The 6,045-nt window shown below is 38.8% G+C and overlaps 1 long non-coding RNA gene across 1 annotated transcript; it reads right to left on the bottom strand.

Annotated features, from left to right (window-relative positions):
* Positions 1-2,005: 2,005 nt before the first annotated feature.
* Positions 2,006-5,556, bottom strand: LOC104216711 (uncharacterized). Its single transcript, XR_011400366.1, has 4 exons — positions 5,265-5,556; positions 4,474-4,755; positions 3,220-3,287; positions 2,006-2,313 (listed from the first exon to the last, which is right to left on the bottom strand). It is a non-coding gene; the product is annotated as an uncharacterized lncRNA (long non-coding RNA).
* Positions 5,557-6,045: the final 489 nt, after the last annotated feature.

The following is a 6,045-nucleotide window of genomic DNA, read 5'->3' as shown; positions in this document are numbered from 1 at the left end:
CTAGTATGGTTGGACTCGTAATTGAATGGGTAATCGGATTTTGTGAGTTTTATCGAGTTCTGAGGCGTGGGCCCGGGTGTATTTTGGGCCGAATTTGGGATTTAATTTAGGATTCGATCTTTATAATTTGGAGTTGCTTCCTTGGGCTTTATTTGATGTATTTGATTTGCTTTTGGATATTTTGGAGCCGTTCGGAGGTCACTACGCGCGTGATGGCATTTTTGGAGCATCACTTGGCTTGCTCGATATTGTTATTGGCTTGTTTGAGGTAAGTGTTTTGCCTAACATTTTTGAGAGAATTTTTCCTCCTATTTGTCATTGTTGCTACATGCGGGGGTGATACATATATGATGTGACGAGTGTATATATATGTGCTGAGGCTAATCATGCTTTTAGATTGTGCTATAATTATGTCTTGTAGGATTACGTAACTTCCTTGCTTCATGCTTCACTTGATTTACTGATGTTAAGAACGTAGTATAAAATATTAGTAATCAAGAATTAGCCCACTATAACTTGATCGAATTTGGTAGAATAATGAGAATACATTGATATGTCTAATTCGGTCATCTCTATGCGAAATCATTATTACATTACTACGGCTCATATTCATGAGATACTAGACTCTATGCTTGTGTTGTAGATCATTGTGAGAATTGTGGAAGAAATTGAATAATACGGTTCTCGAGGGTTGTTGAATCATTGTTGAATTGGAAAGATGTGATTGGGATTTATTTGAAATGTCTGTTAAAACACTCTCCTTGATGCTATTTGTGTTTCCTGCCTTATTTGTCATTTATACTCATATGTTTGGTAAGGAAGAGTGTAAAGCACGAAGGGTATGCCGTGCTATTATTTATACATTATCATGTGAAGGAGAGTAAAGCACGAAGGGTGATGTTGTGTCATATTATTGAGAGTAAAAGCACGAAGGGTGATGCTGTGCCACATTATTGATAGTAAAAGCACGATGGTGATGCCGTGCCATATCATTTGAGAGTTAAAGAACGAAGGGTGATGCCATACTATTTCATTTATATCTTTATTCTTGTATGTTATAGTGCGGTCATGGCATGATGGGTGTTTTCGTGCAGGCGAGGATGAGGGACATGCATTATATTTGATATTAGTCTTCTGTGTATATGTTCTTATCTTTACCTTGAACTGTTATTGTCATAATTATGGATCTGATGTGATTTATTTCCATTGTTCTTTCATGATCTCCATCTCAATTGTTGTTGTGTTGCTCATACCTTCAACTTACTTAACTTGCAAATACCATGCCTATTTCCTGCTTTTATAACTATACTCATGTTGTATCTATTCTGTTGTACCTTAATGTAAGCTCCACCATGCTAGTCATGCATGCCCTTACCTTTTAACTTGTAAAGATCTTGTGGTTCCTTCTTGTTTGCTATATTTGTACTTAGGCCTCCACTATGCTAGTTAATTGAAGTTGATACTCTTTGTTTTCCTATTGGTTGTTATTTACTCACGTGTTTTCCGCCTAGTCTTTTACTGTTGCCCACCTGTATATCCTCGTCCATTGTTGTTACTTGCATATTTCCTACTTTGTAATTCATGTTATCGTGTTTCTGTCATCTGGTTGGTTCTGTTATACGTACATTTGGGAAGGATGAGTTGAACACACGAAAGGTGTTGCCGTGCTAATTGATTTGTCACATAAATTTATTTATATATGGTGAGGATGAGATAGAAGCACGAAGGGTGTTACCGTGCCATTTGACTTGATATCTTGGATACACTTCTCATACCAGGAAGGATTGTAATTCTTCTACTGTGATTCCTGCTAGTAATTGTTGACTGTCTCGCAGAATTATATACGGAACTTTTATCTGTTATGTTTTGAACAACCTATATTGTTAGTCTAATGTAAAGGTTATAACAATAAGCATTTTTTAACTAAAAGTCTCGTCACTTGTCATGACCCTAAACCCAGATCCGGTCGTAATGGTGCATCTCGTAAAGACAAGGCCAGCCGACATACTTTCAATTCATTTTAAGCAATTATAATAATAAATATTAAGACTTTAACATAATAAAATCCCAAAATAAGATGGATACTACAGTTGCAGAATAGACATAGCTCGATATCGGGGTGTCACTAGTCATGAGCATCTATAATAATACTACAAGTCTGAAAGAGTCTACTCAACTATTACATAACTAAAACAGTAGGAAATAAGATAGAGGGAGAAGCACTTAGTGAATCTCCGGGCAGCTACTTAGTGATTCTCCGGAATCAGCTGGACAACTCTCAACCCTCGCAAGCAGGACCTGATGTGCCTGAATCTGCACACGGAGTGCAGGGAGTAAAGTGAGTTCTCCAACTCAATGAGTAATAATAATAAATACAGACTGAGCAATAAGAAATCACGTAAAGGCACATCAACAGGCTATAAGGAAGCAGTAAAAGCCAGTAAAAGCAATGAAACAATGAAAATGTGTAAAGTTACTTAAGTTCAGTTTAAGCTACTTAAAATTTGCCTTTTTAAATAGTTAAGCAAGTAAAAGACAGGCAACTAGAAAAGGTAAACACATAAAGAACCGCCCCTCGGGCACAATACCGATAGAATCAGCCCCTCGGGCAACACATGGGATAATACCAGCCCCTCGGGCTCTATCTCATATCACAATGGGTACCCGCGCTCACTGGGGGTGTGCAGACTCCTGCAGGGGTCCCTTACGGCCCAAACACAATATCAAGTCATCTCATTGCATAATCACATAGACTCTCGGCCTCATATCAAAAAGCCACCTCGTGGCGTACAAATCTCAGGCCCTCGACCTCAAAATCATGAATCAGTGTATCCTCACAACACAGGCCCTCGGCCTTACTCAATCAGAATTACATAAGCCACTCAGGCATAATAAAACATGATCCTCAGCCCAAAATATCAGTAAAAATATCATTTAAGTGTTGAAACAGGGTAAACATGGCTGAGTTATGAAAACAGTAGAATATAGCATGACTGAGTACAAGGACCAAATATTGCATTTAGCCCAAAACATGATGATATCAAATAGTTTTCACTCAAATATGCGGTAAAATAGTCATTCGGGATGGATTAAGTCACAATCCCTAACAGTGCACGATCCCACGCTCATCATCTAGCGTGTGCGTCACCTCAATATAGCACAACAATGAGCAATCCGGGGTTTCATACCCTCAGGACAACATTTAAAATCATTACTCACCTCAATCCGGTCCAAACTCTAGCCCGTGACGCCTTTTCCACTCGAATCGGCCTCAACTCGCGTCAAATCTATCCAAAAATCAGAATCACGACGTCAAAATACACTAAGGGAACAAAGCTCATGCGAAAATAATCAATTTACAACATAAATCCCGAAATTACCAAAACCCGACCCCCAGGCCCACATCTCGGAATTCGATAAAATGCACAACAATAGATTTCTTATCTCCCCACGAGTTCATACATATGAAAAGTACTAAAATTCGATCACAAATGACCCTCAGATCCTTGCTCAAAGGTCTCCAATCTCAAGCCCTAGTTTTCCAAATTTTAACCCTTAATTTCCATAAATTACAAGCCTAATCCGTGAAATAATACCATAGAAACGAGTTTTAGGTCCAAAATCCTTACCTCAATGAAACCCCCTTGAAATCCTTCTTTAAATTGCCTAAAAAGCTCCAAAAACCGACTTAGAAATGGTGGAATAACCCAAAATTCGCGAAGGAAATAATTTATATGTTCTGCCCCAGCTAAACCGCTTCTGCGGTCCCAAACTCTCCGCCAACCATCCGAAATCACCCTGAGGCCCTCAGAACCTCAACCAAAAGTACAAAGACATCACAAACCACCATCCAAACTTATACAAATCTTCAAAACACTTCAAACAATATCGAATCACCTAAAACACATCGGATTCAAGCCTAAGCTTCCAAAATCTTCCGAATTAAGCTTTTGATCAAAAAGTATACCAAACCACTTCCGAATGACCTGAAATTTTATATACACATCCCAAATAACCCAACGGAACTACTGCAACTCTTGGAATTCCATTCCGACCCCTATATCAAAATCTCACTTATCAATCAAAAAACGTCAAAATTCCAATTTCGCCAATTCAAGCCTAAATCTATGCCAAACCTCAAAAACACATGCCGATCACTCTCCTAAGTCTCAAATCACCTCCCGAAGATATCCGAACCCTCCGAACTCACATCCAAGCCTTCTAATATATAAGTCAACATTCGGTTAACTTTTCCAACTTAAGCCTCCTCAAAAGAGACTAAGTGTCTCAAACCTGACCAAAACCTTTCCGAACCCGAGCCAACCAACCCAATAACACCTAGAACCGATAGACAAAGTAGTAAGAAGCAGAAATACGGGAAACAAAGCAGTAACTCATGAAACGACCGGGCGGGTCGTTATATCCTCCCCCTATTAAACAAACGTTCATCCTCGAATGAGTCAAGAAACATACCTGAAGCCTCAAACAGGTGAAGATATCTGCTCTACATCTCTCGCTCGGTCTCCAGGGTGGCCTCCTCCACAGGCTGACCTATCCACTGCACTTTCACTAAAGCTATATCTTTGATCTCAACTTTTGAACCTGACGCTCCAAAATAGCTGCTGGCTCCATATCATAAGTCAAATCACCATCCAACTGAACCGTGCTGAAATCCCGAACATGAGACGGATCCCCAATATACTTTCGGAGCACAAATCTGTGGTCCTCTTTATGTCTTTGTTTATGCAGTTGTACCTAACAAATCACTCCATTTTATCTTTAGATTAAATTCATATGAAAGACAATAGGGGTTGCCTTATGGTAAGCAACCTCCGCTTCCAATCAAGAGGTTGTGAGTTTGAGTCTCCCCAGAAGCAAGGTGAGAAGTTTTTGGAGGGGAGGATGTCGGGGGTCTATTTGGAAATAGCCTCTTTACCCCAGGGTAGTGGAATCTGGAGAGGGTAATGTGTATGCAAACATTACCTCTACCCGAGGAGGGGCAGAGAGGCTATTTCCGGGAGACCGTCGGCTCAAGGCTCAAGAAGGGGAAAAGAGACGATATACCATCATAAAACGAAGAACCATGAGCAAAGATTTATAAAAAAAAGAAAAAAAAGAAGACCAATTGGTATTGCAGAGATACGTTCCATTTATAGAAAATTCAAATTATATCAAATTAACTAAGGGAAAGTCCATGTTGAAGCTGGGGATATGCAACCAAATAATCAAATAAAAACAAAAATGTAGAAAGGCAGGAGCTTTACCTCTTGGGGTTAATGCACAGTCTCTGACCTGGATTCAAAGCTAAAGAGCCATTAAAAAAACCTGGATTTAAAATGGGTTGCTTCTCTATAACTTTTAAACTAGCACACATCCCACAAGAAACCATAGCCACAGCCATTTCAGGTCAGTAATATCAAGAAAGAACACAACTTTTTTAAAGAAGAAGCTAGATATTCTGTACTAGAAAGTAGAAATTTTTATCTTTTTTCTTGGAATATTTGTGAAATGGAATCAAGAAAATGAAGCTATGAGGTTGATAGTTGTTCTAGTAATATCCGCCATTATGATGGGAAACCACCAAGGTTCTGTCTTTATTATAGTACTAGAAAAAGCACCATCTCTTTTTAGTTTGATCGTGCCTTTAGGTGGCTTGTCCCACTTGATGTCAATGAGTTTTATCACTTTTGAAGGGGGTTTTTCCGTGAAGAAATTGAATTCCCACGCTTGATGAATAACCTTTTGGGTTTCAAGGTTAAAATCAAGATTGTTGAAATTATTATTGTTTCTGTTCTTCCAAATATTCCATATGGAGAAAGAAAATAAAGTTTTCCAATTAATGGGGTGATTACTACACTGAATGAAGCTATTTCTAAGGCTCACGAGCCAGTCGGTATTGTTATTAATATTTAATCTAGTAATTCTCATAATTTTCGAAGGCGATCAGAGACAGGGCAATGTATAAAAATATGTTGGCTATATTCCACCCCAAGTCTACAAATCGTACATATTGAGTCAATATTGATTCCTATGAGCTAGTAGGGC

This window comes from Nicotiana sylvestris, chromosome 6 (assembly GCF_000393655.2).
Source record: "Nicotiana sylvestris chromosome 6, ASM39365v2, whole genome shotgun sequence".
Classification (NCBI taxonomy): domain Eukaryota; kingdom Viridiplantae; phylum Streptophyta; class Magnoliopsida; order Solanales; family Solanaceae; genus Nicotiana; species Nicotiana sylvestris.
This window is presented reverse-complemented; position numbering and strand designations above follow the sequence as displayed.